The sequence below is a fragment of the Poecilia reticulata genome, linkage group LG9, assembly GCF_000633615.1.
Source record: "Poecilia reticulata strain Guanapo linkage group LG9, Guppy_female_1.0+MT, whole genome shotgun sequence".
NCBI classification, from domain to species: Eukaryota; Metazoa; Chordata; class Actinopteri; order Cyprinodontiformes; family Poeciliidae; genus Poecilia; species Poecilia reticulata.
In genome coordinates, this window is record NC_024339.1 from 2,550,411 (window position 1) to 2,560,994 (window position 10,584).

A 10,584-nucleotide genomic window follows, 5' to 3' on the forward strand; every position below is an offset into this window, starting at 1 on the left:
CAAAACAAAACAAAAAGCCAAAATTGATCACTGAGGAAGAATTTGTTGTGACGGCAACCAGAGATACTCTGATAAAACTCTTTATTTTTCAGCCGTTACAAGAAATCTGAGAAATTGGAGAACATCAATTTCAGTTATCAGAGACATTTCCCTTACTTATGTTGTGTTGAATTAGTTTGATCCTAACAAAAAGTAGTTTTAACAATTTACATCAGTTTTTCTATAATTATTTAAATTGTGTGGTGGTTTACATAGTAGAACAGCAGTTTTTATTTATTTTTTATTTTTGGCTAGCAACACAAACTGCTCAGAAAGTTGAATTGATTTGACAGTTTAATCAATAAACAATCAACTAGAACACAAATTCAAGTGTAAATATTACTTTAAAGGGGCAGTATTATGTAAAATCGACTTTTTGGAGCTTTACATCATGTAATAATGACTTGGTGACTTTTTCTCTGAAGGCAAAAAGTTTGGACACTTCTGCGGTACACTCTTGTACTAATAGCAATATTACCTGAAGCAGTAAAAAATAAAATCTGAGCCTTAATCCCTGATTGCCTCAATCTAAAAGGCGTGAATTTATTTTTAAGTCCAACTTTGAACATGTTAGAGCAACAAGAAAGCTTTAAAGTAGGAAGAAAAAGAAGGAGGAGAGATGATCAGTCTCCTCTATCGCCTTTGCAAATGTTTTGTGCTTTTTTAGCTCTTCTAACTTTCATAAATGACTCTGGTTCGAAATGAGAATCGTTTGAAGTGAACAGTTAGCATAACAAAGCTGTCTGTGATTCAGTTCTTCTGCCAGTGACTCGTCTCCTAAGCCAATTACTGTCCAACCAGCAAGCTTATGTGGGCTGGATGGGAAAACCGGCCGCTAAATTGGTATTGACATTTCTGTGAAGGGACTAATGAACTCAATTTAAAGTTTAAACTTTACATCTCAGAGTTTGTCTGGAGTCAGTAAGTAAGGGAGGCTTTAGTTAACACACTGTACATCTCATTCAGTTTTCCGTAGTCAAACTAAACGAAATATTTATTATCCTCGTATGCAAATGAGATTCTCAGACTTCATTTAGATCCAAACGACCTTCTGATTGCATATTGGAAATGCATTTTCCTTCCTTTTCACTAATATTATTGCTGTTTTTGGCCCGGCTTTTACGATAAGTATGATTCTAGTAATCAGGCAGGGTTTTTCTTTTACTGCCTTGTTAAGCGAGGTAAGTGGCAATATTATGTATTATCCAGACACATAGTGCAATTTTATAGCACAATCAAGTAATTATGTTAGCTTTAGTTTTTATACATGTATCAAATATGACTTAAAATAAATTTGATTTCGTAGTTTAACACCTTTAAATTGAGCCGTTGTCTCTTTAAAAACTCCTGCTCTTTCTAAACTCCACCTTCAGGAAGTCATTACAACATGGCTCCTTTATTAACTCTTTAACAACATTTTAATTACTGAAAAGTAGCTCCTATTAATCTGTTTATTAAGAGTTCAGCTGATGTGCAGTTCCACCAGATGTTTGCTCATTGCTGCTGGCTAGTCTGAAGGAGCTGAGTCAGGGAGTCGCTCAGTTTAAAAACTTGGAACTTCATCCTCCAAAACGGAGCTAAGTCCAACCGGGCTTTTTGCACAGTGAGGAATTGTTGCCATGGAGATTTAAAGGGTTTCTCAAACATGTATGAAAGAGTAAAGGCAACACAAAAGATGTGCTTTGATGAGGGAATAACATAATAAAATTTAGTAAAACTCAAAAGTCAATTTTGCATATGCAGTAAAATGTGAGTCGATTTTCATATTTTACTGCATTTCAACCACAAACTTCAATGAACTTTACTGTTACTTCATGCGATACATCAGCAGAGCGTATTGTGAAAGGGAGGAAAGCGTTGAGTAAAAGGGAGATGCTGCAGTGCAAGACGTTTTCTGCTCTCTCCAGTGGGTCTGACACACTTTCACCTCCTTGGACGCTGACCTCATAAAGGGCCTGAAGAGGAGAAATGGGAGCTGAATATTAATCCAGATACACCATACCACTGCAAGACAGGTCACGATTTATTACACTCAGCCTGAAAGTCACCCTGAGGACAGAGCGGCCTCCTCCTTGTTTTATTTGTCGTCGGTCCTGGTGATGGAAACAAAACGTCCCCCAGGTCGCAGCGCGCCGCGTCCCTCTCACCAGCCGCAGCCCCATCGCAGCTGTGTTTGCTCTCTGATGCCACCGGTGATTATCACCACAAGGGGCATCTGGTTTATGTATTATAAAACATAAAGCAGGAAACTCACACACACACACATCACGCTCCAGTTCTAGACGCCACCAAATGTTGCCAGTCATTAACAGTAAGCGTGCTGAACTTAATTGCCACGGCTCGGCATGTCTTTCACTAATGAGAGGAGGCTCTGCAGGCCCACATGGTGAGCCAGGTCAGCTGATGAGGTGGAGCCAAAGTTTATTTTTAACTATAAACGAGGTGTAAGTGAGAAGCTTGTGTATTTTAAGACAGGTCTGAAAAGTTGCATTTTAGTGAGTGAGATGTTAGAGATAATGCAGATGATGTCTGCTGAACGCAGATGGCGCTTAAAAATGGCTGAAGTGAGAGGTCTGTCTGTCAGACCTGTCTGGGCAGATGAAGCAGCTTTGAAGAAACAATTTGAATATTGTTTCTTGTTGTGTTTTACAGGATTTAGTCCTTCAAGCTGCTTGGGACAAACAGGCTGCTAGATGTAAAACACTGTTTATGCCTGTGGTATAAACAATGTTTTATAAGGTTGTTAGCTGATAAAAAAAGTAATTTTAATCATGCAATGTGAATTTACTCAGTTTTACATGTGTTTTCGTTTCGTTGCTTCTCTCTAACCTACATGAAACAGCCTTTTAACGTGTCAGATCGTCTCCATCATTCGCTAAAGGCATTTAGCCTTTAACTCTGTCAGATTTGATTTCAACACTTTTAAAGTGTCTATATGGGTCCAGAAAGTGTTACCACTAGCACGTTCACTAACAGAAAATTACTCCATTCAATGTGACAACATTGGTAACATTTAACTTAGTGTGTAAGTTAAAATGAGCAAAAATGCTATTATTACCCATTACGTTGCCATGGTAACTCAAAATGACAAGTAAGGTTTTTTTTTTTTTACTTTATTTCAAACAAATAACATTATAACATACATAGAGGATTTTTAACACAAAGACAATTATCACAATATAAAAAAATAAGGAATTATCACAGACATTGACGGTGTTGGTTTTAAGTCTTGTAATCATCAAAAGTTAAATAAATATACACATAAATTAGCAAAAAGTGTCAAAAATACATTCAAATACATAATAAAGGGTCTATCACAGCAGAAAAAAAAATAAAAGTGAAAAATGTAACAGCAGGGTCTGTTTATGAGATAAAGTTAAATTCCTGAAGAAGAGTCAATGTGTACATGTTTCTTATTAAAGTTAAGTTTTTCAACTGATTCAATAATTTTAAATCAGTTTCTTTAAAATTATTAAAAGAGGGGATTTCTTTTCACTCCATTTCATCATGTGGACATAATATTTTGCTAGGATTATTATTGGATTTACTATATATATATTTCATCTACAAAGAAAGTTAAATTGTTAAATATGAGCAATATTTTTGAACTTGATAAAACAATGTTCTTTCCAATTTTTTCTGTAGGGGATTTTAGCAAATCCGACCAAAATATTACAGAATGAGAACACTTATACTGGAAGAAGGCAGAACAACTGGATTATTTCACAGATTATCTGTCTTAAAGCAAACTGTTACCACATTGTGAGCATGCCTGTCACAATAAACAATAAATCAATTTATCGCATAATAAAATAAAGCAAGCTCAATAGATTTATCTTTTTTCTCTTTTCTTTCTCTCTACCAAAAACTAAAGTCTTCAGTTTGGTGTTTTGGTCTCATTTAGCTCTTTCCTTTTACAGAGACGAAATAATTCATTTTATTTGTTGTTGTTGTTTCGTTTGTTTATTTTGGATATTTAAAATGTCTTCCCGTTCCAGTGTTAAATGTCCATTAGAAGTTAAAGTTAATTTATTTCTGACCATGTGTTTTTTGGTCAGAAATCGCCGTTATTACTTGAAAATGGTATTGATATATCGACCACTCACACGTCAGTGGTCAGCCATTATAAGAGCGGTTTGTTTTAACTAACATTTCTAAACCAATTAATCAGAAGGATATAAATAATAATTTACAAGACAAATTTACTTAAATGTGACACAAAATAAGACAAACTTCTTGTTTGAACAAAAAATATTATAGTTTAGTTACTAGGCTAATGTTAGCATAGGGGCTATCATTAGCATATTGAATTACTAGCATGTTGATACCAACAGTAGAATGAGGGTTATCGCTAGCATGTTGACTAACTCTAAATTTTAGGTACAAAGCTAATGTTAGCATGAGAGCAATCACTACCATGTCAAGCGAACAGCAGTAGGATGTGGGTTATCAGCAGCATGTTGACTAACAAAAAAATTACTCCATTGTGTGCTAACATTAGTGTAAAATAAAATTAGCCAAAATGCTAAGGCTAGCTTAAATGCTGCCAGTAGCATGTTTGATGTGGCCAGCATGTTGATTTACATTGACTCAATCCATTCAATATGATAAATATAACTAAGAAATCAAAAATTATGTAAAATGCTTATTTTAGCTACAAGCCACTCACCACATTCACTGCCAGCTTCAGAAAAGGACGCATTGCTTATTTTTCTGTCTGCATTCACTTTTTCCTTCCAACAAAAATTACTTTTTGGGGGATGGGAGGGATTGCTTTAAATTGATTTTTTTTTTTTTCCTCCACTGCATTTATGTCTTTGTTCAGTAAAAATTCAATGCCTTTAAGAGAACTTCAGAACTTCAAGAGTCTGCAGTTTGCAGTTACAAAGGTTCAGCAGATTGAGAGAAAAAAAATCTAATAAACTCAATATAAGGGAAAAATGAGTGGGAGAAGTTTTGGAGTGGCTGCGGCAAGAACTCATCTTCCCTTCAGGTCAGGATCCATTTGAAGGTCAGACACACGGAAAATCCCATTTTTATTCCTGTCAGCGTGTCCATTTATTTTCATAGAAGACATCAGGAGGAAAGCAAGCCCCTCAACACATGTAGTGCGAGTCCGACTGACTCAGATGCATCCAATATGACGAGATTTCATATGCAGAAAACCAATACAGCTAATCCACCAGCCCGTGTCAGAAAATGGTCTCTGTTCTGAGAAACAGGACAGACAGAGATAATTACCGTCTAGTTTATATTGTTGAATGAACGTGCAATTTAAAAACTTTCTGTCAAAAGAACAACTGGTGTATGATGAGACTTTTGTCGGACTTGAAATCTCTCAAATGTTTTTTGTCTCCTTTTAGCCAATATAGAGTTGATAATTATCCAATATAAATAGTCAGATTTTGTTGTTCAGTTCAGAAACAGCCTCACAAGAACTAAGTTTCTACACTTCCAAGCAATGAGAAAATAAAAGTGTAGTTTAATATATTTTAGCTAAAAGCACATGTGAATTAATATAAACTCTGAAATCTTTTTTATTTTGTTTTATTTCTTTGATTGGTACTCGAAGTTGGGAATTGATCAAATATTTTAGAAGGAATTAATGCTACTCACCATCTTCTAACAAGGGAAATGTTTTTTTTTCTTTCATCTTAATAATAATAGATTCATTTTTATAGCCCTTTACAGTAACACTGGGTTAACCAAACTGCTTCACAGTCAGTGGCATAAAAAAATATAAAACACAAGTGCTGGTAGAATAAAGTAAAAAGATACCAAAAATAAAATAAAATTAATTGTATTTATTTATTTTTAAAAAATGAAAAATTAAATACCACAACTTCTTCATCTTTGGTCTCTGTCATATTTTTTAGAAGGAAAAATAATTGATCAGGCAAAAATAATAATAATAAAAAAAGATCAGAACAATTCACTGTTGTAGGCTTAATTATTTTAAATAGCAAACAAATATCAGCCTCTTAAAGATGAGACCAGCCACTACACACATTCTTCCTATATTTTAAGAAGATTTTGCTGTAAACCATTTAAACAGCAGTTTGTAGCATTTTAACTACACACAAAGTCATCCGTAGCGTCTTACCGTCTGTTACATGACTGAATAGAGAAAGGGGAAAATAAATTAGTAAACTTTAGTTAGTAAATAAGTAAGTAAACTGCATTTACTTCACAAATCACAACAAATTGCAAGAAAGACGAGGAAAGCATCTTAGAAAAAACAATAAAGGCGCTTTCGCACTGCACGGAACGAAACGGTTCCGAGCGTGTTCGCATTACAACTTGCGACCGGTTCGGGCCGGTCCAATGGAACCACAAGAGCTGTGGTTCCAGTCGGGCCGGCCAAGTGGTTCTGCTTAGAACCAGCAGCTGATTGGCCGCTGGTTGTTATGGAGTCAGACGTTGATTTTCCGTTGACAGCTGGCTCTCACTAAACTGTATTTTATTTTGTAAAAAGTGATCTTTTCAATATTTTTATTATTAGTTTTAATTAGCAGTGGATCGTCTCAATATAGTGCAATCACCTGGTCTAATGATGAAGTATTTTTTTCCCTCCGCTTACTCGCTGATGAACGAGTACAGCTGGCCGCTACATCGAAACCATTGTTTAGTTTCAAAAATAATGRCGTCCGGTCCCGCTTCGACGGCGCCCTCAGTGTAATGCGAACACAACAGGGCTGGAACCGTTCCGTTCCGTTCCGTTCCGTTCCGTACCGTGCAGTGCCAAAGCGGCTTAAGAGGTGAATTTAACTAAAAGCTGGTCTAAATAAAGGTGTCAGCCAGGGTCTGCTGCCTGAAAGGGCGGGTCCGCTCCGGTTTTAAACCGGGTCTCAGGGACCCTCAGGAGGTTCTTGCCCCAGGACCAGAGATCTGTGATGTATCGGGGACCTGTCCATTAAGAGCTCTAAAAATCAGGACTAAACTTTTAAAATCAATTCTAATTGTGGCAGGTCGAGGAATGTAAAGAGGATGAAAGTGGTGTGATGTGTTTGTTCCTGTTAAGAGTCTTGCATCAGCATTCTGGACCAATTGAAGAAGTTTTACTGTTGTGTTATTCTTCTTTTTTTTTTTCTTTGATCTTTTCACGTTTAAAAACATGCAGCCAGAACAACAAAGTGTTAGTGTGCCAGTCAACATTTATAATTATTTTATATGAAACCATGGATTCTTTTTCTTCTTCCTCACATTTATGAATAAGTTTGTGTTGGTCTGTCAAGTAAAATCTCAATAGAATACAGTGAGATTTCCAATTGCAACGTGGCAAGATTAAGGAAAATAATAAGTATTATATAAGTGCATAAATACTTTTGCAAGGGAGAAAGATGGCAGAAAAAGACCTAAAAATGGCAATGGACATCCAGTACCACCAGCATAGAAAATTAAGTGTCATTTTCCCAAAATGTGTGTGTGTGTGTGTGTGTGTGTGTGTGTGCGTGTGTGTGCGTGTCCTTGGAAAAAGACCACATTAAGATGCAGAAGACTTCTCAAACGCGGGTTACACAGGCTGTCCAGCACAATTTACCAGAGGCAAAGCTGAAGCCCTGAAACATTGTCTCTAAGTGAAGTCGAGAACTCCACCATGTGAAACATCCAACGTCAGGCGCCGCAGAACAAATGCTTACTTTTTTTCTGTGAAAGGAATTTAGCAGAGTCTGTGGGCTGAAATCTGCCCGATTCAGTGCAGCTCAAAGGARAATATGGTAATGAAGGCAGTAAATCAGTCTGTGCTCATGGAGTTTGGTTTGTTTATCTTGTTTATCTCAGAGCACGAGCAACTTGCTACTGCAAGACTAGCATGGTCAAATAAAAGATGGCAAGCTGCTGTAAACACCTCCTCCATATTGGGAATAAATGGAATTATCTCAACTCTGCGGCACACATCCGACAGCGTTTATGGCGCATATGAAGATTGATTTGGATTTGCTCCCATTCCTCTCAGTGAAAAGATCAGACTGGTTGTTGGTGAATAAAAACATACACACTAGGAAACTTCTACAGAAATTGAAAAAAGTAATTACAACATATACATTTTTCATGCTTCCATCCAGTAGTGAATAAGTTAAAATAGTTCAAACACTATTTTATCTTATTAAAATAGTGTTTAGGTGAAAATTAAAAAGCAAAAAAAAAAAAAAAAAGAATATTTTAGGTTTTTGGCATCCTGAGGACAAATTTAATGATAGTGGCTTTGATTTGGAGAAATTTGGCATAATCTGTCCATCTGGGTTTAGTTTTGTAAATTTCGTTTCAATGTACGATCTTATATTTCTCATCGTATTCCTGTTTTTTTGGTTACCATAGTGACTCCTTTACCTGGCAGATTGAGTCTCCTGGTCGTTAAGAGCTGYTTTCCATCTTTTCATTCACTGACTCGTGTGGAAATCAATCATAAAACTCCTTAGTCTAAATATTCTTTGTTTACGGTTTACTTATGACTTATCAACAGTTATCCTTAGCGTATCTACAGAGGGAATCCTTATCAACAACCATCTAGTGATGTTTCACGTCTTCGTTTGGTTCACTTTCACACTCAATGTTTGTTTCCACCTGAACCAGTGTTGTGCTTCAAGTACAAAATGAGGACATAAAAAAGGCCTTCACCTTCTTTGATGAGGGTCATCCCCAAAGGAAACCATCACAGAGTAGTCATGACGACCACAGCCCTAGTCCTGCAGGGCCAGACGTGTTGAATGTTTTGATGCAACCCTGCTGAAACACACTTGATTGAAATGATTGTATTACCTCCTGTGCCTGGCACCAGGGACAGCCTTAAAACATGCGGGACAGTGGCCCCTGAAGTCCTGGGTTGGGAACCACTGCTCTACAGGATGCACACTTCCAACTACCAGGCGAATCTGAAGGAAGTACTCTTTCCAGTTCATGTTTCAGGTTCAGTCCCCCAAGACTCAATGCTAGCGCTCTCTTAGGGTGTTTTTACACCTGATACTCTGGTAGACTCTGTTCGATTGGGGACCAAAATTACAACATTTGTTACATTTTCAGATGGTGTGGTTCACTTTCACACTGCACTGTGTCAAATAAACCAAACCCTTTTCTTTCACCTGTGGTGGTGCTGCACCATGAACCACGGGATGAAATGACATGAAAACCTCTGAAGAAGACACTGAGCGCAACATCTTTCTTCCCAAAATGTAAGCAGAAATGGAGTAGTGTCAGATTTTAGAGGCTGTAGAATTTCTCTTTTGTCTTTGGTAAAAAACCACCAGCCATTTCTTTCATTAGCTCTAGACTCGCATGTTTGTTTTGATTGTATTTACCCAGAATCCCCTGCACTGTAGTTCACTTCCTGATTGCGGACCAGTCTCTCGTCGGCTTGGCGTTCACATATGCATTCAAACTGCGTGAAAGTTCACTTCAACTGAACCGAGCACGAGGTTTGTAGGCGGACCAGAGTTCACTTCTTTATTCCACAACAAAGTTTGATGATGCATGCACACCACCCCAAACCAACTGGACTTAAACAAGCTGGAGTTCAATTAAAGCGGACCGAACAGAACTGGTGTGACTGAAGCTTCCTGCCTTCTGCAGTGGCATTATGGAACAGTCTTCATTGCATCAGGAGGTGTTAAAGTCTTCAAACAGAGTCTAAACCTTTGGCTTATCAGCAGAGGACTGCAAATCCCAAAAACAAGTCAAAATATTCCAGCTCTTAAAATTGTCAAACTGGATTTTCTTTGCAAGTTCACACTCTGTATCTGCCATAGACAGATAAAAAAACATTTGCACCAAGCTTGTGACTGCTTATTTTCACATGACAAATACAACAACAACCGCCTCCAGGACCCTGAATAGGATTAAGCAGGTAAACTGTAAATTACATGTCATGACGGAGGTAAAAAAAATAAAAAATATAGCAAAACATCTTCCTAGTTTGTTCCTAGCAGCTACATAAACTGTGGCAGCTCATTATCCTATTTAATATGCCAATGACTGGTGTAGTGTGTCCAAAGATTCTCGAAAAGGAGATAAGGCAGGAAGCACTGCAGCACCTTCCTTTAGCATTGACTGAGATAACTTAAGCTTTGAGGTGGTTGCCAGGGTAACTGTCTCTGTGAGCCTAACCATCACATTTGGAGGTTTTCTTCAATATATTGAGTTGCTCTCAGACTCCTCCTCTCCTGCTTAGCTAACGTAGCTGACAGACCATCACACGGCCTTATTTATGTAGGCATCATGAAGCAAACACCAAAATACACAGAAGAGTGCAACATGTCTAATCCAGTTACATAAGAACTTGAAGTGAATGATTTAGGATAGGAGCAGCTTACAGTGGATAAAGTGTAGCCGTCGTTGAGGGCGACCAGCCCACAAACCAAGGAAGACTAGTGGAGATTTACTACATTTACCAGACCATAAAAAGTATTAGCACAACTTGAACTTTTCCACATTTTGTCACATAACCACCACAAGCTGTTGAGCAGTGGTGACATGCAGCAGCCTGTCACCTGCTGCTGTTGAAGGCATCGCATCAGGAGGAGCTCCATCCTTCAAACAGAGAGTATTAAG